Source organism: Microtus pennsylvanicus, chromosome 10 (genome assembly GCF_037038515.1).
Source record: "Microtus pennsylvanicus isolate mMicPen1 chromosome 10, mMicPen1.hap1, whole genome shotgun sequence".
Classification (NCBI taxonomy): Eukaryota; Metazoa; Chordata; class Mammalia; order Rodentia; family Cricetidae; genus Microtus; species Microtus pennsylvanicus.
Window position 1 is genome coordinate 24,528,526 of NC_134588.1, and position 24,547 is coordinate 24,553,072.

The 24,547-nt window shown below is 39.5% G+C and overlaps 1 protein-coding gene across 1 annotated transcript in view; it reads left to right on the forward strand.

Annotated features, from left to right (window-relative positions):
- Thsd7b (thrombospondin type 1 domain containing 7B) overlaps positions 1–24,547 on the forward strand; it is an 857,540-nt gene that overhangs the window by 29,692 nt on the left and 803,301 nt on the right. The gene's annotated exons all lie outside the window — the stretch shown is intronic.

Here is a 24,547-nt window from a genome sequence, read left to right on the forward strand (position 1 = left end):
TCTCTCACTCAGTTCTAACCAGTAGACCACTTATGTGGAATTCCCCTCTATATGCTATGAATATGCTTTAATCATAGAATAAATTGGTTAATGAAGAAGCTGCTTTGGCCTATAGCAGGGCAGAATGTAGCCGGGCTGGAAGATATCTATCTATCTCTCTCTCTCTCTCTCTCTCTCTCTCTCTCAGAGAGAGAGAGAGAGAGAGAGAGAGAGAGAGAGAGAGAGAGAGAGAGAGAGAGTATGCAGAGTCTGGGAGACGCCATGTAGCTGCTGAAGGAGAAGGACCCAGAAACTTTCCAAGAAGCCACAGCCTTGTGGCAATATAAAGATGCAAGAGCTAGCTAAAAATATGCTTGAGTCATTGGCTGAACAATGTTGTAATTGATACAGTTTCTGTGTGACTTTCCCGGTCTGGGTGGCTGGGAAATGAACAAGCAGTCTCTGACTACAAACCATCCTTACTCTTGTGCTTGCAAGTTTATGTTTCCTTCCCCAAAAAGCACCCATGTAAAGCACAAGAGTAATCAACCCTCTTATGAGTAATCAGGAATCATGCAAATAATAAGAAAATGAATTTTATTTTCATGATTGGCTTTTGTGTATAAACCAATGGAGTTACGATGGATACCATTAACCATTACAATTACTAAGGGATAGGTTAGAGAGTAAAGAAAATGGCTGGTTTTTCCTTGTCCCTAGAACAAGAATCCTTGGGTTGTATGTGGTAAAAAGAACAGGGTCCTTTGAAGATATCCCATGATCTTTTAACCCCCAGATTTATGACTGATCCTAATATCTTGGGGAAGGGGTTAGTGTTCATGGCCTTGCCAAAAGCTAAGTTCACCTTCAGATCTACCTCCTTGAGGCTTACCCAGGACTTTCTCCTAGCATGAGTTATACATTCGATTTGCTGAGCGTTTCATTAAGGACTTTGATAAATTATATTTTCCTATAAATAACAAACCCCACTGATTGAATGGAAGAATGAGTAAAGGATGTACAAAAAGGTAGAGGAAATGGCCTTTTTATTTATTATCTCAAATATATTAAAGTAGTATCTTACCACATATATTGAACTACATACTATTAAAAGTATGTATCCAAGCTTCAAATCTATAACAAATTACAGTTTTTCATAGAAGTTAAAGCAAAATTCTGCTTTCTTTATGAAGCTTTTATCAATAATTTAACTTGTAGCAATCTCTACTTTTATTACAAATATCTATAATGTGAACATTTTCTGTATGTGCTAGAACTTTGCATTACATATGGCCTTTATTCTAGTTTTCTATTGTCTATGTTAAAACATTTTCTCCCTGCAAAGATTAAAGTCCTTACAGGTTTCAAGGACTGTAATTTACCCTCACTTCCACCATGATAGTTAGCATATTGACAGCAGTAAAAATATTACTTCAGGCTTCCAGGTTCCTGTTGTAGAATGTATCTACTGAAGCTCAAATCTACCCCAGTGCATTACAAAGGAAAAAGAACACAGAGGGATAAAGGGAACAAAACCCTGTCACAATAAGAGACCTAGGACCCTGCATGCTTCAGGTTACTTCTAAACTGTAGAATGCTCAAGCCTCCCAGAGAAACTTAGAGGAGGCAGAGGAGAAAGTGGAGGAGGAGGTGATAGGAAACACAGGGAAGGCTCACACTAGGACAAGTTGTGCATATCGAGGTGGTTAACACTGTGTATCCACTCTATAGGTCTAGAATCTCCCAAGAGATGAATCTCTGGTCATGCTTGTAAGGAAAGTTTTAAACTGGGTTAACTGAGGTCTGAAGACACTCCCTTGCTATTCTTGGTGCCTATGCTCGCCCTGAATGAAAAGGAGAAAGTGAGCTGAGCACCAGCATCCATCTTTCTCTGCTTCCTGACTGTGGATGCGCTGTGACCAGCTGCCTCACATACAGTTGCCATGGTTTTCCAAATATGCGTCAAATGAACCCCTTCCTTCCTTAAGTTGCTTTTGTCAGGTATGTTATCATAGGAAAAAGTCACTAATACCCCTGTGTTGGCAGTTTAAGGGAGTCTGAACATAGCATGTCCACTGACCGGCATTTGTCTGATGGAGTGCTTAAAAGTTCTGCCTATGTGAAGGCTAAGATTTGGTGATCTCAGAGAAGAATGGCATTAGTTTGAATCAGGAGTGGCATGTTGTGATAAACAGTAGGGAACTAGGTGATAATGGGAAAGAAATAAGAAAAGAAGCATGTTCTGGATTCTATAAGCAAGGAGAAAAATGAGATGATTTACCAACTCCCCACCCCCTTCTGAAACCAAACAGAATCTAGTATACTTAGCCATGGTTATTGACCGTGGCCCCTGGATAACCTGGCAAGATGATGGCTGTGCAGCTGTCTTTCCAATCTGCTTAGAGTCTAGTTGCATCAAAACATCAGGCTTTTAACTATAGCAGCCTTATTGAGATAAAATCCCCAAAGGATACAATATACTCATATAAACTATAAAAACAGGGCTGAGAGACAGCACAGTGGATAAAGTGATTACCTTGCAAGCATGGGGATTGGAGTTTAGAGCCCCACAACCCACACAGATGCCTGGTGGATATGGTGTCTCTCGTAATTCTGCCACTTTGAAGGTAGAGGAAAATAGGTGTTCTGAAGCAGACTGGCTAGCCTGACTAGCAGTATTGCTAAGTCCAGGTTCAAGTGAGAGAAGCTTTGTTAATATAAACAGAATGATTGAGGAAGACTTGACAGCAGCTTTGAGTCTCTACCCACTGGTGAGGCTGCACATGCCTGTGCCCCCACACATGGAAGCAAGCATATACACATGTACACATATTACACACATAGACATATCTAAAAAGTCCTGTAAAAGTCAATCATCTTAGGATATTCACAAAATTGTGTAGCTGTTGGAACAATAAGCTTTGTAAATTTTATTAACTTATGAAGAAACCCCAGTCATCCCCTGGACCCGCAGACCTCCTTCAGTCTTCGGCAACCATCGTCTTTATGACCCTCTAGATTGATCTACTTTGGACACATCACATAAATACAGTTATGCAATTCATAATCTTTAGAGTTTAGTTTATTTAGCTTTGCATTATGTTTTCAGAGTTAATTTTTAATAACCATTCACACTCCTTTTGTTTTTACTGCCAAATGATATTTATTCCATTGCATGGGATGTACCACATTCTGTTCAACCATTGGCCAATCATTGTGTTTCTGCCTTTTGCTGTTCTGAATGCTGCCAGTGCAAGCATCTGCTTACAGACCCATTTGTGGGCCCATTTTTATCTCCCTCTATATGAGCAGTACTACTGTGTGAGCACCCATGTTTGACTCTTTGAAGAGCTGTGAGTTGTCTTCCAAGGCACCATTTTGCGTTTCTGCTGGAAGTGGAGTGGAGTTTCAACGTCTGTGTCTCCTTGCCAACCCTGGTTATTAGCTGCATCTCTGCCACTAGAGGGAATCAAGTTGCAGCTCACTGTACACTCCATTTGTATTTTCCTGATCATGAGTGACAGTGAACTCTTTTTCATGTCACAACTTTGAATTAGAACACTCCCACTACCTCTCAAAAAGTACTATGTGAAAATAACCAAATATATATTACTCGGTGAAAGAAAGAAACCTTAAAATGGCAATTTGCTGAATAATTCACACTATCGCAATCTGGAAAAGACCTAGAAGGTGTTCGGGAGGCTGTGGCTGAAAGGGGCTGGGGAAAAGGAGCAAAGGGGGTCAGATGAAGCAAAGAGGACTCTTAGGGCCAGTAAATCGTTCTGTCTGATATCATAGTTCTGGATACGTGTCACCAGACCATTGATGTGGGAGTGTCATATATCAATCTGTTGATTTCATTGGTTAAAAAATAAAGAAACTGCTTGGCTGGCCCTCATAGGTTAAAACATAGGTAGGCGGAGTAGACAGAACAGAATGCTGGGAGAAAGAAGCTGAGTCGAGGAGTCGCCATGATTCTCCCACTCCAGGCAGACGCAGGTTAAGATCATTCCTGGTAAGCCAGCTTGTGGGCTACACAGATTGTAAGAAATGGGCTAGTCCAGGTGCGAGAGTTAGCCAAGAAAAGGCTAGATATAATGGGCCAAGCGGTGTTTAAAAGAATACAGTTTCCGTGTAATTATTTCGGGTAAAGCGAGCCATGCGGGCAGCCGGGTGCCGGGGATGCAGCCCACCGCTCCTATTTCAACAGACCATCATCAAACCATAGAATGTATAGTTCCAAGAGTGGGATCTAATCTGAATTTCAAACTTCAGGTGGTGACTTATCATTGATTGCAACAAACTGACCACGGGCTATTCATTTACACAGGTTTAGAGTCTTAGGGCAAGAACTGGAATCAGCTTGTTTTCTGGGGAAGGTTTTCTTGCAAATTACAGACTGGTAGTGGGTCTCAAGTGGCGAGAGAGTGAGACTATCAGCTCCTATCTTTGTTCCTAGCCTTATAAGCTGCAGTGCCCATATGGTTCCCATCTCCCAGCCTTACACAACTCCAGTTACCTTCTACAAATTCCACCTTCGTATGCCATTAAGGTATGAATTTGAAGATGGAGTTTCCAACACAGCATCCTATGAAGAGCACCTGCAGACTACACACAAGTGTGCAATGCCTATAGGCTGTGGATACTGGGAGTCTGTGTGTAGAGAACATTTTCACACTACAGCACAGGTGTGCAATGCTCCACAGAATGTGGATACCAGGAAGTCCTTGTGTAGAGAGCACCTGCAGACTACACAGGTGTGCAGCTCCCACAGGCTGTGGATACTAGGGAGTCCTTGTGTAGTGAACAACTGTAGACTACATCGCAAGTGTGCAATGGTCCATAGGCTGTGGGTACTGGAAAATCCTTTGTAGAGAGCACCTACAGACTACACCACATTTGCTCTATGACTCGTAGGCCATGGGTAGTGTGTGTCTGTGTGGAGGCAGAGGTTATGCCAGGACTCTCTACCTCCCTGTCAGTTTTCCTTAAAGTACAATAAAATTTAAAAGTCTATTAAGATTTTCTTTGGTGTTAGAACCAACATGATAAGCAAGGACCTCTCTGGTGTGCTGATAAGGAGTCCTTTTGATAAATACCCTGGAGTGGTATAGTTAGGTGCCCATCAATGCAGCAAAGGATAAGGAAATGTTGTAGAAGGCTGCTTCTGTGTTCCTGGCTGCCCAGAAACTATATTATTTGCAACACTGTTGTCAGGGTTTCTGTCCTGCCTGATTCCTGCAGTCATTAAATCCCAAAGAAACCACACAGAGGTCTACATTAATTATAAACTGATTGGTCCATTAGCTCAGGCTTCTTATTAACTCTTATATCTTATATTAGCTCATTATTCAAGTCTATGTTAGCAACATGGCTTGGTACCTTGTTCGGCGAGGCAGTCACATCTTGCTTCTTCTGTGGCTGGGTCTCAACTCCAGACTAGGACTTCCTTCTTCGCAGAATACTTCTGTTCTCCTTGACCCGCCTCTACTTCCTGTCTGGTTGTCCCGCCTATACTTCCTGAATACAGACCATTGTCCCACTGGGGGCAGAGTTCTAAAACCAAACGTTGGGTGCCAGATGAAGGCATAAGTCACAAAACAGTTTCACATCAGTTCAGAATTAAGGATAATAAAAAGGGCTATTTATTTAAGGAGAAAACTTACAGATCACTGTCCTAGACAACAGTCCTTTGAACAAACAAGGACAGAGTCTAGTAGCTGGAAGCAGGAGCCGAAAGCAAGAGAGAAGGTATATGGTTACTGCTGTTTTTATAGTATAAGAGACCATGCCCAAGTGGGCTGGTATCTTAAAGGCTATTGGCTGAAGGAGTAGAATGTCCTCCCATAGAACCTGTTATAGAATGCTGCTTGTGTGTTCCTGGCTGCCCAGACTCTCGAAATAACCATACAGAAACTATATTATTTGCAATACTATTTGGCCAACAGTTTAAGCATATTTCTGGCTAACTCTTATAACCTAAACTAACCCATCAACATTAATCTATGTATTGCCACGTGGCTTGCCGGCAAAGTTTTAGCTGGCATCTATCCCTGGCAGAGGTTACATGTCTTCTCCTTGACTCCACCTTCTTTCTCTCAGCATTTGATTTAGTTATCCACTCCCCCATATGCCTACCTATATTCTGCCCTGTGCAAGCCTATGACAGTCCTTTATTAACCAATGGTATTCACAGCATACTGAGGGGAATCCCACATCATCTGCCCCTGAGCCCTGATATTAAAGGCATGCACACCACACTTGGGTGCCCCCCACTCCCTCAACTCTTAGCAGTTGGGTGACCTTTCTTACTGATAGTAGAGGGGGAGAACAGCAGCAGTTCTTTATGGAAACCTCCGGGCCAGCAGTCCTGTGACATTGCCTTTCTGCAGGCCACTTGGAGAAGACCTGATTTAAAGACAGAGGTTTTTAACCTGCGGCATCTTCTCACCTCCATTTTGAAGCGTTTTGTTGTTACTGCATCTGATGCTTCATTTTTTATGCAACTTCTTTGTGAACACCATTGGTTAATAAAGAAGCTGTTTTGGGCCTGTGATAGGGTAGGGCAGAGCTAGGCAGGGAAAACTAAACTGAGTCCTGGGAGAAAGGAGGCAGAGTCAGAGGGAGAAGCCCATTAGCTCTACCAGAGACAGACATGAGAACTTTACCCAGTAAGCTACAGCCATGTGGTGATAAACAGCTTAATAGAAATGGATTAAATTAATATGTAAGAGCTATCTGATAAGAAGTTAGAGCTAATAGGGCAAGCAGGGATTTGAATAATATAGTTTCTGTGTGATTATTTTGGGGTTGAGCAGTCAGGAACAAACAAGCAGCTCTCCTACAACAAATTGGCACCCAAGAGTTGGCCAATAAGAAGATAGAACTAGTGAACCAAGCAGTGATTTAATTAATACAGTTTCTGTGTAGTTATTTCAGGAGTCTGGTCAGCTGGGAAATAAGCAAGCCACCTCTTACAACAAAATGTGGTGTATTTGCACGATGCATTTATTCTTAGATATGAAGAACAGAGTTAATCCATAGGCAGGAAAACAGATGAAACTGGAGATAACTTTATTAAGCAATCCAGTTAGTTTCAGAAAGACAAACATCACGTTTTCTCCCATTTGTGGGTCCTACATTTTAAATATAACATAAGGTCCCATATGCATAGGTGGCATGAAACTTGAACAAACTGCTTGTGGAACAAATTGGACCAATGGGGAGGGACACTGAGAAGGGGGGGGGGGATCATGAGGTACTGAGGAACATGCCCAAGTACATTATGTGCTTCCATGAAAATGGCCTTAAGTGAACCTGGATTATAATAACAATTAAATCCAAACAAGGAGAGGTGAAGCAGCTCAGTGGGTAAAGGTGCTTGTCACCAAGACCAGAGAGTTGAGTTCAATCCTCAAGACCCATGCTGTAAAAGGAGAGAACGTACTCTTACAAATTGTCCTCAGATATCTACACACACACACACGAGTACACACCCACTGTAATATGCATGTGCCCCAACACAAACACATTTACACACACAATAAAAATATAATGAAAAAGAAAAAATATAAAATGTGAAATGGGGGAAATGAATGTGATCAAGATATGTAAAAGACACATAGACCAGGTAGATAGATAGAGAGATGATAGATAGATGAATTTTAAGTCAAAACCAACTTCTTTGGGATTATTTTTGCTGCTAGTGCCTCTATGAGTAGAAGTCCCCACCCTAATCTGATGTGGGAGAGTCTTCTATTTTGTGTTGATTTCATTGGTTAATAAAAAAAAACTGCCTTGGCCCTTTAATAGGACAGAAAATTAGGTAGGCGGAGTAGACAGACAGAATGCTGGGAAAAAGAAGCCGAGCCAGGCAGTCGCCATGATTCTCCCACCCGACACAGACACAGGTTAAGATCTTTCCTGGTAAGCCACACCTCGTGGTGCTACACAGATTATTAAATATGGGTTAAAGCAAGCTGTGAGGATCAGCCAATAAGAGGCTGGAACTAATGGCTCAGGCAGTATTTAAAAGAATATAGTTTCCTTGTAATTATTTTGGGGCATATGCTAGCCAGGTGGCCGGGAGCTGGGATGGCAGGAACACAGCCCGCAGCTCCTTACTACACTAATCCCAACAAACTTCTGATATTTTCTCTATTGTGATGTTTATATTTTCTGTCTTCACTGTTTTATTCAAACGAAGTCTTGGACAACCATTTGTGTTTAGCTTCTTTCTCTTCCAAGGTGTTTGTAAAATCCATTCACACCATTGCAGACATCAGCAGCATACTACTTTTCAGCACTGAGTACAGTTCAATTGCTCTGTGGACATAGCACAGTGTTTTGATCATTATTTATCATGGGAGAACCATTTGTATTTCCATGAGTGATGCTACTATGAACATGTGGACATAAGTCTTTAATGTGAGCAGATGCTTGCCCTTCTTTAGAGTGATTATCATATGAGAGACATTGTGTATTACATGGAAGCAAGTGTTTTGCCCTTTAAAAAGTTAGTTTATTTATGTGTGCTTGGGCACATAAGCCACATGTATGTAGGTGCCCTTAGAGCTTACACACAATAGACAAACAAGCAAATAAATAAATGTAAGAGAAAAGAAATACATTGAAAATTAAATTAAAACAAATTTATTTGGGATTATTTCCCCCCATTAACACCTTTGTGATTGTAACTCTCTACCCTTAGCCCAACTGACCTTTGTAGAAGGCATTAGATCCTCTCGAGATAGAATTACAGGTGTTTGTGAGCCACCTGACATGGGTTCTCTGGAAGAACATTGGCTGTTTTTGACTTTGAGTCATCTTTCCAGCCTCTGAATATTTAACTTTTTAAAGACAATGAAAATCTTTACCAAAGTAGCAATACTATTTACATTTTTGCTAGCAATGTATAGTGTTTGCGAATAGTTTTGAGTTCATTCATTCTTGCAGCTGTTCTAAAGTTTGACTATGCAGTGTAACCCCTGTAAAGATGTGGTGCCCAGCTAATTCACCCAATCACTGAGAGGAAATTGGATCATGGAAACTCCAACCTAATCAATGCATCCATCTACCAGTGGATTGATAACATGCTGGCATGGGTGTGGGGTGAGAGATTAGGTAGTGGGATTTCATTGGACAAAGTAAATCACTTTATCCTAAGTTTGGGGAAGGCTTTGAAGAATGTATCTAGTTCCTGGTTTCTTTGTAGCTTTTTCTCTGCTTTCTGACTGCAATAAAGTCATTAGCTTTTCCCACAACACTCCCATCATGCATGGTGTTCTGCCTGGCCTGAAACAGACAGGTAAAACACCTAAGTCAGTGGCTGTGGGCAGAGACCTCTGAAACCCTGAGCACAAATACTTGCAAGAAAAGTAAGAAAAAAGTTGATTAACACAAGTTATGTCTTGTTTATGCTTGATTTACTTTTTCCTGATTATCAATAACATTAATTATTGTGATTAATGTGATTATTTTCCAATTTCTTTTGTAAAGTTTCAAATATTTGGTTTATTTTTTAAAATTAATTATTGGCTTATATGGTTCTTGTATCTCCCAAATAGAAGCCCTTGATGATTTACATGGCCCACAAATATTTTTCATAAAGTGAGGATTTTCTTTTCCTTTGTTTAACAGTATCTTTTGAATCAGAAATTTGCTCTTTTTGAAGAACAAAACTCATCTGTTATTTATACCACATTGATTTGAGGGTTATTGTGGCACTAAAAATAATCAATCTTAGTATGTCTTCTGCTTTATATTATTGTTGATGTATTATTAGTATATTAACACAATATATTATTATATCCACTAATATATTATTGTTACATTTAATTTGGAAATATTTTAGTGAAATTGCTTTGAGTTTCTCTCCATTTAATTTCATGTTGGCTGTTGGATTGCTGTATATTACTTTTATTATGTTTAGATACATTCTTTGTATCCCTGATCTCTCCAAGATCTTTATTATGAAAAGGTGTTGGATTTTGTCGAATGCTTTTTCAGCATCTAATGAGATAATCAGAAAGTTTTTTCTTTCGATTTTATTTATATGGTGGATTACATTAATAGATTTTTGTGTGTTGAACCATCCCTGAAACTCTGGGATGAAGCCAACTTGATCATGGTGGATGATTTTTTCTAAATGTGTTTTTAGATTTTGTTTGCCAGTATTTTATTGAGTATTTTTGCATCTTTATTTATGAGTGAGATTGATCTGTAATTCTCTTTCTTGGTTGAGTCTTCATGTGGTTTTAGTATCAGGGTAACTGTAGCTTCATAAAAAGAGTTTGGCAATGTTCCTTCTGTTTCTATAATGTGGAAAAATTTGAGGAGTATAGGTATTTGCTCTTTTGTGAAGTTCTGGTAGAATCTTGTACTGAAACCATCTGGTCTGTGGTGTTTTTGGTTGGGAGGTTTTTGATGACTGTTTCTATTTCCTTGCAGGTTATAGGTCCATTTAAATTGTTCACCCGGTCTTCTTTTAATTTTGACATGTCATACCTATCCAGAAAATCATCCATTTCTTTTACATTTTCCAATTTTGTGGCATACAAGTTTTTGTAGTATTACCTAATGATTCTCTGAACTTCCTCCTTGTCTGTTATATCCCACTTTTCATTTCTGATTTTGTTAATTTGAATGTTCTTTTTGTTAATTTGGATGTTCTCTGCCTTTTTATTAGTTTAGATAAGGGTTTGTCTATCTTGTTGATTTTTTCAAAGAACCAGCTCTTTGTTTCATCAATTCTTTGTATTGTTTTCTTTGTTTCTATTTTATTGATTTCAGCCCACAATTTGATTATTTCCTGTTGTCTACTCCTCCTGGGTGAGTCTGCTTTTTTAAAAAGTGTTGTTGTTATAGAGCTTTCAGATGTACTGTGAAGTCTCTAGTGTGAGATTTCTCCATTTTCTTTATATAGGCACTTAGTGCTATGAATTTTCCTCTTAGCACTGCTTCATAGTATCCCATATGTTTGGGTACATTGTGCTTCATTATCGTTGAATTCTAGGAAGTCTTTAATTTCTTTCTTTATTTCTTCCTTTACCTAGAAATGATTCAATTGAGCACTGTTCAGCTTCCATGAGTTTGTATGCTTTCTGTAATTTGTGTTTTTGTTGAATTCTAACTTTAAACCATGGTGATCTGAGAAGATACAGGGGATTGTTCTGATTTTTTGTATCTGTTGAGGTTTGCTTTGTTACTGAGTATGTTGTCAATTTTATAGAAGGTTCCATGAGGTGCTGAGAAGAAGATATATTCTTTTGTGCTTGGTTGCAATGTTCTATAGATATCTCTTAAGTCCGTTTGGGTCATGACACCTGTTAGTTCTCTTATTTCTCTGTTAAGTTTCTGTCTGGTTGACCTGCATTGGGGGAGAGTGGCATGTTGAAGTCTCCTACTATTAGTGTGTGTGGTTTGATGTGCTATTTAAGTTTTAGTTATGTTTCTTTTACATATATGGATACTCTTGTATTTGGGGCATAGGTGTTCAGGACTGAGACTTCATCTTGATGGATTTTTCCTGTGATGAGTATGAAATGTCCTCCTCCATCTCTTCTGATTGATTTTAGTTTGAAATCTATTTTGTTAGATATTAGAATAGCTACACATCCTTGTTTCTTAGATCCATTTGATTGGAAAACATTTTCCCAACCCTTTACTCTGAGGTGATGTCTGTCTTTGAGGTTGAGGTGTGTTTCTTGTATACAGCTAAAGGATGGATCTTGCTTTTGTATCCATTCTTTTGGCCTGTGTCTTTTTATAGGTGAACTGAGCCTATTGATATGAAGAGATATTAATGACCAGTGATAATTTCTATTATTTTTTGGTGGTAGTGTTTATGTGTTTCCCTTTGGGGTTTGCTGGTGTGAGGCTTGTTTTTTTGTGAGTGCAGTTATCTTCCTTGGGTTGGGGTTTTCCTTCTAATACTTTCTGTAGGGCTGGGTTTGTGGATAAGTATTGTTTAAATCTGGATTTGTCATAAAATATCTTGTTTTCTCCATCAATGGTGACTGAAATCTTTTCTGGGAATAGTAGTATGGACTTGCATCTGTGGTCTCTTAATGTCTGCAGCACATCTGCCCAGGATCTTCTGACTTTCATGGTTTCCATTGAGAAGTTGAGTCTAATTCTGATAGGCCTGACTTTATATGTTACTTGGCCTTTTTCATTTCCAGTTTAATATTCTTTCTTTATTCTGTATGTTTTTATGTTTTGCCTTTTGATTACTATATGGTGAGGGAACTTTTTTTTTTGGTCCATTCTATTTGCTGTTCTGTAAGCTTCTTATACCTTCATAGGAATATTCCTCTTTAGTTTAAAAACGTTTTCTTCAATGATTATGTTGAATATATTTTCTAAGCCTTTGAGTTGGAGTTCTTCTCCTTCTTCTATCCCTATTATTCTTAGGTTTGGTCTTTTCATGGTGTTCCAGATTTGCTGGGTGTTTTGTGTTAAGAATTTGTTGGATTTATCATTTTCTTTGACCAATGAATCTATTTTCCTCTATAGTATCTTTAATACCTGAGACTCTTTCTTCCATCTCTTGTATTCTGTTGGTTATTCTTGCATCTGTAGTACCTGTTCATTTACCCAGATTTTCCATTTCCAAAATTCCCTCAGTTTGTGTTTCCTTTATTGCCTTGATTTCAGTTTTCAACTCTTGAACTATTTGAACTCTTTACTTCACCTGTTTGATTGTTTTTTTCTTGGTTTTCTTTAAGAGATTTATTGATTGCTTCCATTTTTGTTTGTGTTTTTCTCCATTTCTTTAAGGGAATTTTTCATTTCCTCTTTCAGGTCTCCATCATCCTCATAAAGTTACATTTAAAATCAATTTCTTCTGCTTCTTCTGGGTTAGGATATTCAAGTCTCTCTGTTGTATGACCACTGGGTTCTGGTGTTACCATGTTGCTTTTTAAGTTATTGACTAAATTCTTGTATTGGCATCCACCCATCTCTTTCTCTAATTGGTGCCAGAAGTGTCTTTGACTCTTGGTAAATCCTTGAAGTGGCTGTCTATGTCTTTGGGAGCTGTTCTTGGTCTGCTCTGTACTGTCACTGTCTGTGTCTCAGGGAGCCATTAAGGTTTCTCTTTACCCACTCTCCTGGTCCACTTTCTTGCTCTGCTCTGTGCAGTCACAGCCTGTGCTTGAGAGTTCCTCTGAGGTCATGGGTGATAGTGTATTTTTATTTCTTATAATTTGCTCCTTAGATGTGTCATACTGTAATCATCCTGGCCTCACAAAATGAATTGCAATGTGTTTCCATTTTAAGTTTCACATGTGGCAAATACTCACACATATGAGGGGATATATTTAAGTTTGGTGCTGGTTTTAAATGTTTGAGGCATTCACTATTAAAGTCTTTTGTAGCAAGGGTTTTAATTAGGTATTCAGGTTTTTGTGCTTTTTCCTTAAAGTTTTGTAATTTGTGTTTTTCTTGGTGATTTTATCCTTTCATTTTGGATGACAGATTTATTGCTATAAATTTGTTCATAATATCCCCATTATCTTTTTGTGTATCATGTTACACATCATTAATATCTGATAAGTGTGGTTTATGTTTTCTTCTATTCTTCTTCTGTTTTGCTAAGTAAGATCGTAAAAAGATTTTACATTGGGCTGGAGAGGCAGGTCAGCAGTAAATAGTGCGTGTCATTCTCTCAGAGGACTTAAGTCCCACATGTAGCATACAGTGACATAGATACACACACATACATAAAAAAATCTTAAAATTTATTTCACAGATCATCATTTTATTATCTATTATTCGTGTTTACTTTGTGAGATTTCAACATGCATTTTTCTTTTTTTCTTCTACCTCCCTCAGTGATTTCTTACCTTCCTTCCTTCTTTCCTTCCTTCCTTCCTTCCTTCCTTCCTTCCTCTCTCTCTCTCTCTCTCTCTCTCTCTCTCTCTCTCCCTCTCTCCCTCCCTCCCTCCTTCCCTCCCTCCCTCCCTCCCTTCCTTCCTTCCTTTCTTTATTGATAGGGTCTCATTCTATAACTCAGGTTGTCCAGTTACTCATTATGAACCACAGGCTGGCCTTGAACTTGTTGTGTACCTGAGGATGGCCTTGCTCTTCTGATTTCCACCTCCTGAGTGCTGGCTCCTGGGATACAGATATGTACCATCAACAGCGGCTTACGCAGTGCCGGGGATGGGCTATGCCTAAGCATGCAGAACTTCCCTCACAGTGTCATTTTCGTGACTTATGATCTGGGTACTGTCTGCAGGTGCCAGTAGAGAGTCGCTCAGTTCCCCCATGTCATCCACAACTTTAAAGATGAAAATAAAATGATCACTGAAATAGATTACTGAATTTTTTCAGAGTTGAAATTTAGGATTTTTGATGTCTGCAGTCAAAATTTATTAATATTTGGAAAGGAACCTTTGATGAAGTTACAAACATCTCACAGTATGGACACCATGAAGACAGAAGTCTGTTGTCATTTAAAACTGTAAACAGAACTTATGTGTCAGTGCAAGTTGGAAGGATTCAGAGGTAAATTCTATAACACTGGTGTACATTAGAGCATAAATTTGGGTCAGTAAAGTGCTCACCGAGTGTCTTAGTCTGGGTTTTTATTGCTGTGAAGAGACACCTGACCCCAGCTACTCTTATAAAGGAAAACATTTAATTGAGGTGGCTCATGGTTCAGAGGTTCAGTCCATTATCATCATGGCAGGGAGCATGGCGGTATGCAGGCAGACAAGGTGATGGCTACATCTTCATCAGAAGGCAACAGGATGTGGACTGAGACACACAGCTGCATCCTGAGCCTAAAAGCCCACCCCCACAGTGACACACTTCCTCCAACAAGACCATACTCACTCCAACAAAGCCACACCTCCTAAAAGTGCCACTCCCTGTGAGTTTATGTGGGCCAGTTTACATTCAAACTACCAAAGCAAGCATCAAGATCTGAATTCTGATCCATAACACTTGTAAACAGCTGGTTGTGGTGGCCTGTATCTGTAACCTTAGGGCTGGGCTGTGAAGACAAGTGGATCCTTAGGGCTTGCTGGCTTGAACTACGTCTATCAATGAGCTCCAGGTGGAGAATGATGGAGGAAGTCATCTGACTTCTTCAGTTTGACTCAGCCCCTTCCTTTACTAGTGGGTCAGCACTCAAGTTCAATACTCCAAGTACTTCATGCTAGCAACCACTGTGTTTTATTTTAGGATAATATCTGTCTTTTAATGATGGTTTAGTTTGATTGGAGCCTAACAACTTTGGAATGATCACTGAAACGTTTGCATTTGGTTCCTTGATTTTTTTTGTAACCGTATAAAAGTGTGTGTGTGTGTGTGTGTGTGTGTGTATGCATGCATGTGTAAGAGGTGGAAATGGCAGGTATTACTTCACCATCACTATTAGTATTTTTTTTTGAGACAAGGTTTCTCTATATACCATCCCTAGCTGTCCTGGAACTAGCTCTTGTAGACCAGGCTGGCCTGGAATTCACAGAGATCCGCCTGCCTCTGCCTCCTGAGTGCCAGGATTAAAGGTGTGCGCCACCACCACTCAGTTTCTATTAGTATTTTTTTTAAATATTTTGTTTTTTGTATTCTATGTATATGAGTGTTTTCCTGCATGTATAGCTGTGCACCACATTAATCCAGTGCTCAATAAGGCCAGAAGATAACATCAGGTCAGATCCCCTTAAACTGGAGTTACAGAAGCTTGTTAGTCATTGTATGAGTGCTGAGAATCAAACCTAAGTCCTCTGAATGAGCAGTCAGTGTTCTTAACCCCTCAGCCATCTTCTCCAGCTCCACGATGAGAATGTCTTAAAGGCATCCCTAACTACATTTTGGGTGGGACATGTCTCCCTGATTCAGACTACCTGGTGCATTCTAGAACCGTTAACATCTTATGTCATCCCTCCCCTTTGAAATCATCATTTTGCTTTCCGTTAAGCAGAAACACTCACACATATTTTTACAGCAGATTCTGGTGAAAGCAGAATCGTAGGAGCAACAGTACCACTGGCCAGGAAACACCTTTTACCAATTTCACGGGCCCCTGATTACTCTCCTCCTCTGTGGAAGGCTGTTTATACAACGTAGTCATTTGAAGTTTATAAAGCCAGCTTCCTTTGGAAACTCAGTCCTCATGAATGTCAAGCAAAGACGTTAGAAATGGCTGGGAAAACTTCTTAGTTTTGCAACCCGGACACAGTCGTGTTCTGCCTGCACACTGGTGTCACAGGTTCTGGCCCTCCTGTCATCCTGGTCGTTTTCAGACGGCTGCTTTTGACGTGGAGCCATCGTCTCTTGCTTTATCCACACATCACTTTTCAGGCTTGATGCTGTTTCCTGATTAAAAAAACAAACAAGCAAAACAAGCAAAACAAGCAAGCAAGCAAACAAAAAACCCCTTGTCTACTTCTCTTCACTAAGTAACAGCAACATCTTGCCATGAAGGGTAGTGCTTAGCATGGCTCCAGTAGCTGAATAAGAAAAATAATTTGTTTTCATATGCTGAAAATGATGCTGCTAGCCTTGGGATGTTACCATAATGTTATTACTGATTTACACCACAAAAATCTAATTTTTAAAGCATGAAACACATCTTGGAAATGCTTTTGGAAGATTGAGAAATATAAATTTTCCATATAAGTTTCACAAACACAGCATCTATTATTTTTTTAACATTCAGGGTCATTAGTTAGAGCATATTATTTTATTACATTGACAAAAATAATTCCTTACTTGTTCATCAATAGCTTTCATTGTCTACATTGTTTTATTTTTTCCAATTTGATTTTGCCTTCAATTTTACTGACCTATAATTTAGTTACAGTCAGTTCTAATATTGAGTCCAATGGGCTGATTTTTAAAAATCAATTTTTATTTGCTGAGAACACATACCCATTTAAAGACACATTATGTGTGTGTGTATTGGGTATTATTTTGTGCTTATGAGATATTTCTCCTGTTTCCATGTTTCTTGAAATAAGCAGGACTTCCAGAGATTTGAATATCACAGCATCAGGGATTACCATGTAGCTTTTTGACTTCCTGTACAATATGCCTAAGCCACATGTTTCTTTTTCATCGATTTCGTAAATATGAGGATGTCTTTATTCTCTATCCTAAGATGGGTCCCTGAGGTTTGGCTTCTGCCCTTAGTAGCATGGCCAGAGTAGGATTTTCATGTACATGAAGTGGCTCTCTTGATATTCTTGTGTGAAGTCAGCAAAAGAAGGACACCTTTTGAAACAGTTTCCTTTGAGAGATGCAACCATCTGAGGTGGACTAAAGGAGTATGCTCCTGGGTGATGGATGGGCTGTCTAAGACAGACTGAATTGGAAGCAATGATCCTGATATCTTGATGCAATGAAACTGTAAACTATGGTACTTGAGCCTCCACATCAGTGCTGTGAGTAAGGTCTATAATCTTTTGTGTAGCATATACCTGAAATAGTGTTTAACTTCCAGATTCCCAGAACTCCATTCCAGTTTATAACACCCAGAGAACACAGATTTTTCCCTTTCTTATCAGGTTATCAATTGCAAATAGCTTCTTGGTTTGGCTTGGAACTTTGTGTCCATTTTCCTCCTTAGTGAATTTTCTATCTGTTTTAAAGCCGTGTAGATCTTGAACATGTGTCACAGACTGTGAGTTCATATAGGTACCAGTCCTGTTGTGTCTGAACGATGCTGTTTCCTTGGCATCATCTTCCACTTCTGGCCCTTTCAATCTTTCTGCCTCCTCTCAGCATAGATCTCTGAGCCTTGAGGAGAAGAGTTTGATAAAGACTTTCCATTTAGAGCTGGGTGGTGGTGGCACACACCTTTAATCCCATCACTCAGGATGCAGAGGTAGGTGGATCTCTGTGAGTTTGAGGCCAGCCTGATCTACAAGAGATAGTTCCAGGACAGGCTCCATAGTTTCAGAGAAATCCTTTCTCAACAAAAGAAAACAAAACAAAGCAAGCAAACAAGCAAACAAACAAAAAGACATTCCATTTAGGACTGAAGGATTTGAAGTCTCTCACTCTCTGCAATTGTCCAGTTGTGGGGGATGGGATGGGGATGAGGTGTCTCTGTGTTAATTCATATCTACTGCAAGAAGCTTTTTTGATTAAGGCTGAGCAATGCCCTGATCTATAGGGACAGCAATATGTCATTAGGAGTCATTTTATTGCTATGGTCCTTTAGCAGGATAGTAGTAGTATGTTCTCTCCTAGGACTGAGATCTATCTAGTCTCAGAATTTTGGCTGTTTTAGCAATGTTCTGTATGGGTTCCAACTCATGGAGTGTGCCTTCATCCAATCAAATGGTGTGTGGTTGCTCCCATCAGACTTACGTCACCATTGTACCAGTGTATCTAGCTGGTGGGTTACTATTACAGCTCGAAGGGTCTGTAGCTGAGTGGGAGTGATAATTTAAATGGTGGCTCCATTTAAACCCCTTTAATATACGCATATATTTTAGGAAACTTCTACAGTAGTAGGTTTTCCTATGGCTTTTCAAAAGGCTTTCAGCATTAGCTGTCTCTCACTATGTTCCTCCTCTACCTGGCTCCTCCATATCCCTCGCTATTTGATTCTTCTATTCTAGTTTCCCCTTCATTTTCTTATAACACCATATTCTATTTTCCCTTCCTTGGGAGAGCCCTTCCTCCTCTCTGGTCCCTTAATAGCTACCTACTTCTGTAGTTATCTAGACTGAAACATACATATTGAAAGTTTAAACCCAACATCCACATAGAACAAAATCCATATGATACTTGTCTTTTGTGTGGGGGGAGTTACTTTATTCAGGGTGGTTTTTCTAGATCCATTCATTTACATGGAAAGTTCAGAATTTTATCTTTGCTATAGTTGAGTTATATTTCATTGTGTAAATGCACTGCTTTTTAACCACTTGTTAATCAGTTTATGGACATCCAAACAGTTTCCAGTTTCTGACTCTTATTGATAGAGTAGCAATGAATATGGATGAGCACCATTTTGAAGATAGCTAATTTCTGAGACTGTCCCCTTCTGTGGGGAGGGGGTGAAGCCATCCCAGAAGGAGCTCTTGCCTAAGGCTGCCTTATTCACTCATCTCCACCATTACTTTCTTGTTTTCTTCCTCTGAGGCTGAACTAGCTACGAGTATCTTGGTAGCGATTAGTAAGTGGATGTTATCTTCTCTACAGGCAATTGGTGTAATATACCTTGTGGCTCCCAGGTCTGAATGAATAACTTAAAACTAGTAGCTGAGGCAGAAAGCCTCTTTTTACCTGTCAATCACATGGCTAAGTGAAAAATGTTTGGAGTATTATTTTGTTCAGTTTATAGCAAATGGAATAAAATGGTTGTATGTTGGAAACAAACAGTATGATTCTGGAAACCTACACAGTCTGTATCTCTTGAAAAATGGCCCATATTGGCAAACATTTCTCTTATCTCCCATGCATTTCTCCTACTTCTTTTTATTTTCTTTGGGATACTATCGTTGAATTCTCAATGTAGCCAAGGATGACCTTGAAATTCTGGTTTTCCTGCTTTTACTTTTCATGTTCTAGGAGTAAAGGTACATACTCCCACAACCAGTTTATGGCGTGCTGGAGATAGAATCGAGGGCCTTGTTCCTGCTCAGCGAGCATGGACCAGTGGAGCAACATTGTTTCTAGCAACTCTCCTAAGTCTTGCTGGTCAGCATCTCTGCCTTTCTCAATAATCAGTCACCAGCAAGTCAGATATATTCACCAAGCCAAATGATGTAACTCACAATGAAATCAACTACGACCAGTGGAGGGTGGAGGATACCTATCATTTCAGAACTAAAAGATCTCTTGGAAATGTTTGTGTTCTGTTGTTGTGAAGAGTTTCATTGTACAGATGAGAAAAGTATATGTGAATATGGACCAATTTCCATTATGTAGATTTCCTCATATAAAATAGTTTGAATGACATTGGATAGGCACACTTGATATAGAACCCAACTCAAATAAGAGCTGGTGACACTTATCCAGCCCTTTCTAGAACTTTGCTCTTGACTTGGTCTCATTGTGGCTGTCTTTTCCATACATTCCACCTAGTTCATGTGTTAATATTCTTTCTCTCTCCATCGTCTCTGTTCAGCACTTATGTTAAAAGAGAAAAAAAAAATGGCAACAGAGCAAAGGACAGGCCCAGGGATGCAGCTCTAGCAAGTGTAAGAGCATTTTGAAAGCAAGGGGGGTGGTTTGAATAGTATTTTAATGCAATTGGCAAGCCATTGGAGTTGTGTCTGAGGGCTGGGGTGTGATTGTGCAGCACTGAATGGCTAAAAGGAAGGCAGTGATTTCAGCGCATGCTGTGATCTGGAGAGAGAGCAAGAGGAGCAGACTCCAGAGAAGGAAATGATAGCATCTTAAAACCAAACGTTTTCTCATGCTGGTTGCATAATGCAGACGTGGTGGTTAAACTGTTATTGCTGAGAGATGGCTTATGCATATTTAGTGAGCTGTTGCTACAGAAATGAGTGGCTGTTACAATAACACAAATGCATGTGTGGTTTCCGAACAGTTAATAATTGTTTAATAAGCGATTCCGTGTAAACTTCCCTAAGTCACAGCAACTCTGGGGAAAGATGGATTATTCTTCACTATTATTAGGGACCGAGTAAGAAATAGCTGGTAATGAGGAAAACACTTTAAATATAAGGGGATAAGCTGACTGAGGTAAGCTGCCAATTACCATCATGAGGGACTTTCAAAGCTGACAGAAACACACCATGTGGGAGAGGAAGTGAGGCTAGCCAGAGGCAACACAGTCCCCTGGATCCACAGAGAATTAACTTCCTTTCATTTCCAAATAGATTTCAGCAACGCATGTATGATGAAGGCAAGAGGAACGCCATGCTGCGGAGAGAGCCAAGATGTGCTGGCTGAAGCTCCGAATTCCTTTGTAAAAGAGCAATGCTCTTGATTTCAGATATGCACAGTGTAGGAGCAAACACGTACCTGTCCCTAGGTCACTTGCTCTGAAAGGTTTAAAAAAAACCCTAAAACAAAGAGCAGTAATTTCTTTTTGACAGCTTACTGTTAGAGGCCTTCAAACACCTCTACCTGTGTGCTACTGACTACAAGACGCTTAAAGATGATTTGTGTATGAAATGTAAAGAGGTGGGCATTTGATCACCGCTATTGTACGCGAGATTAGGCAAAACCTGGGATGGGTCTCCAATGAAATATTAAGTAGCCCAATAAATATTTAATTCATTCGCTGAACTGCTACGGAGTGGTTTAGAAGTGTGAGCCCTTTACTTCACTTAGAGGGACACTTGCTGTAGAGTCAAATGAATTATTAACACCATTAGTATTATTTAGGTCTTTATGCCTAATGATGGCATTCTAGAAAGAGTTTTGTCTGTAACAATTACAACTGATACACAACAGTCTTAGTCATTGCTATTATTTTTATCAAACAGTAAATCTCAGTTTATAAAAGTTATAGGTCACGATGCACAGCAAGATAAAAACGGTTATTATTAAAAGCTTTTGATGAACTCTTCAAGAACAGCCTTGATAAAAAAGATAACTATTACATACATGTAATCATATCACAACATGGAATATAAATGCATATATATGTGAAGACTCTGTATTTGTTATGTTTGAATTTCAGTGATCATATAATAAGTCAAAACAATGAGCATTTTAGACCATGAAATTAATAAAAAGTTAAATTTACTGTTAACTACTGTGATATGACTTTAATCTGGCAAGAATTTCCTAATGGTTTTGACTGAGTTGCAAAATTCTTGTTATTAAAAAGGAGAATGATTTTTAATGCTGAATATTGTTTTACAAAAAAATCCTAAAAGAAAGTTTTACAAAGAAAACATTAGGCATGATGGTCTTTAAATGTGTACAGTGATAAAAAGTGAAGAATTTTATATGACTGTTTAATACATAATTGAAGATGAGGTTATGTACTTCAATTAGAATTTTTCATAGAAGGAGAAAAAGGAAATATTTCTCTCAATTATCTATCTATCTATCTATCTATCTATCTATCTATCTATCTATCTACCATCTATCTACCCATTTATCATTCATCATCTACCTAACATTTACTTATATCTATCATCTACCTGTCTACCAAACTTTCATCAATCTATATATCTATCATCTGTCTTTAAATCAAGTCCATATTCTATCAATCAAACAATCATCTGTCTATCTGTCATCAGTTCCTATCTATAATCTATTTATCTGAAGAAATCTACCATAGGAGTTGACTCACAGGTTAATGAAGTAAAGAAATCTACAGCATGCTAACCGCAAATTGAGGAACTAGAAGATCTGATGTAATTCAGTTCAAGTTTTCAGGCTTAATTGGGAATTCTTGTCTCTAAGTGCTAGCTGATCTCTGACACTTGAGAAAGAGTGCCTAAGTCCAAAGGCAGGAGAAGATGCATATCTCAGCTCAAGCTGAGAGAGAGAACTGACCCTTTATCTATTTGAACCCTCAGAGCATCTGATGATGTCTCCTTGTCCCCTGATCCTGAGTGGGCTTCTGTTTTACCCAGATTACCCAACCTAATAGTCATCTCTTCCAAAACATCACCCCACAAATAAAGAAATAATCATGTGTGTCTATGCATGTACACACACACACACACACACACACACACACACACACACACACACACACACTATTGCCTTACCAGCTATCTGGGCATGTCTTTTCCAAGCTAATGTAACAAAGTCAACATCACAATGCAGAGGTTGATAGAACCTATAGTCTGAAGGAAGCATTGGAAAAGCTTATTCAGTGAACAGTGGTTTGATCACGTGCAGCTGCAAGATCTCCAGCATTAGGCATTCTTTCTGCAGCCAGTTTCTTCTGTAGGCATTTTCCATAAGGAGCTATTTCAAATGTAGTGAGTGACACGCAAAAGTCAGAGCTCAGTGGTACCTCACTTCAGGCCCTGGCATCACTTCTACACGCTACACCACCATCACTTTTTCCCTGAATATTTATATGGAAAAGGTAAGTGCTGGGGAAAACCGACTTGATTCTTTGATAAGTTTCAGGCCCATTAAGGTTCACTGGGGCATAAAGTTCATCTTGGAAATGCTTCAGTCATGATACGGTGTTCTGCAAGGTAACCCACCAAGGTTAAGATCCTAGGGTAGGTGCAGGCATGTTGAACCCATCTCTGATTTTTTTGTTGTTGTTCCTTGGAAATGCACCTCCACAGTCGCTCTATAGAAATAGTGACCCTTGTCACTGTATGGAAATAGTGGTCCTTGTGTTGGCCTCTACAGTTCATCTTTATTGAGCTAGTGAGTAGCTAAATAGCTTAAGTTAGAATTGATTAATATCCCCATGGCAAACTGCTAAACTGCTCTGACTTCAAGAACTCAGGGTATAAGTACCCCTTTCTTCTTTCTCTTTAGAACGATATTTCAGGCATCCATTATCCCACATGATACTGGTTGGTGTTGCTCTTGGAATGAGCTCATCAACTCATAAGCACCATCTCTTATCAGATTTGATTCAACTTTCCTTTGGACATGGGTGCTTGAGAATGAATCTGTCAGACGATCCAGTGATCAAACTTCAACTTCTTTCCACTGGCTGTAATAGGCACAGAAAGACAGAGTAGAACTTTAAGACGGCATCAATTTATTTCATTTCATCGGTGTGTGTGTGTGTGTGTGTGTGTGTGTGTGTGCGCAGGTGCATGTGTGTAAATTCCAGAGGTCAACCACAGGTGATATTCCTCATGTACTGCATTGTTATTTTGAGACAGGTCCTCTCATGGACCCGGGCTCACCAAGTATGATACGTTGGCTGCCAATGAACTTCAGGGATTTGCCTGTCCCCACCTCCCAGCGTGGGATTACAAGCACACACCACCACGCCCATGTACTTTTGTGGGGCTCAAACTCAGGTCCTCCTGTGTATTGTACCTGAATTGTCTTCCCGTCCCCACAATGAACTCTCCTTTCTTCAGATGGCCGAGGCAGTGTATGCCAGGCTCCCCTCTAGCAAAGTTGTCTTTTCTCTTCTGTGCTTGTTGGAAGCAGGTCACCAAGCACAGCCCAGACTTAAAGAGTGAAATACGGTGTACCAACTCCTTGAGAAGAAGCAGACCTGAATTATTTAGAGTTTCCCTACACAGGAGACTTGTTTCTCCTCCTCTGCTTATTTAGTTACTGGAGCATTTATTTATGTCAGCATGGATTTGGGAATATATATTTTATACTTTGGTTTACTCCCCACCCGTGTGTTATTTATTCTTTGTTCACGTACTTCCAGCTGCTCCAGTCAGGTGTTCGTTCAACTGGTTTCTGTGTTCCTTTGGCACGTGTTCATAATTTTGTTGTAGAGTTTCCCTTATTTGTTTGACAGGTGAGATACTTCTAACTCATCCCACCTCACTCGTATAACCGGTCACTTCCCCAAGAAACCTTGCTACATCTTACCAGAAGCTACAGTTAGAAACTAAAATTTGGGCACTGGGCATGTTCCTTGTGACCAGGATATCATACCATGTGGATCCAGTCAATGAAAGATGTGGGAAACAAGGTGCAGAAGCCCTGTGTACACTAAATGAAACCG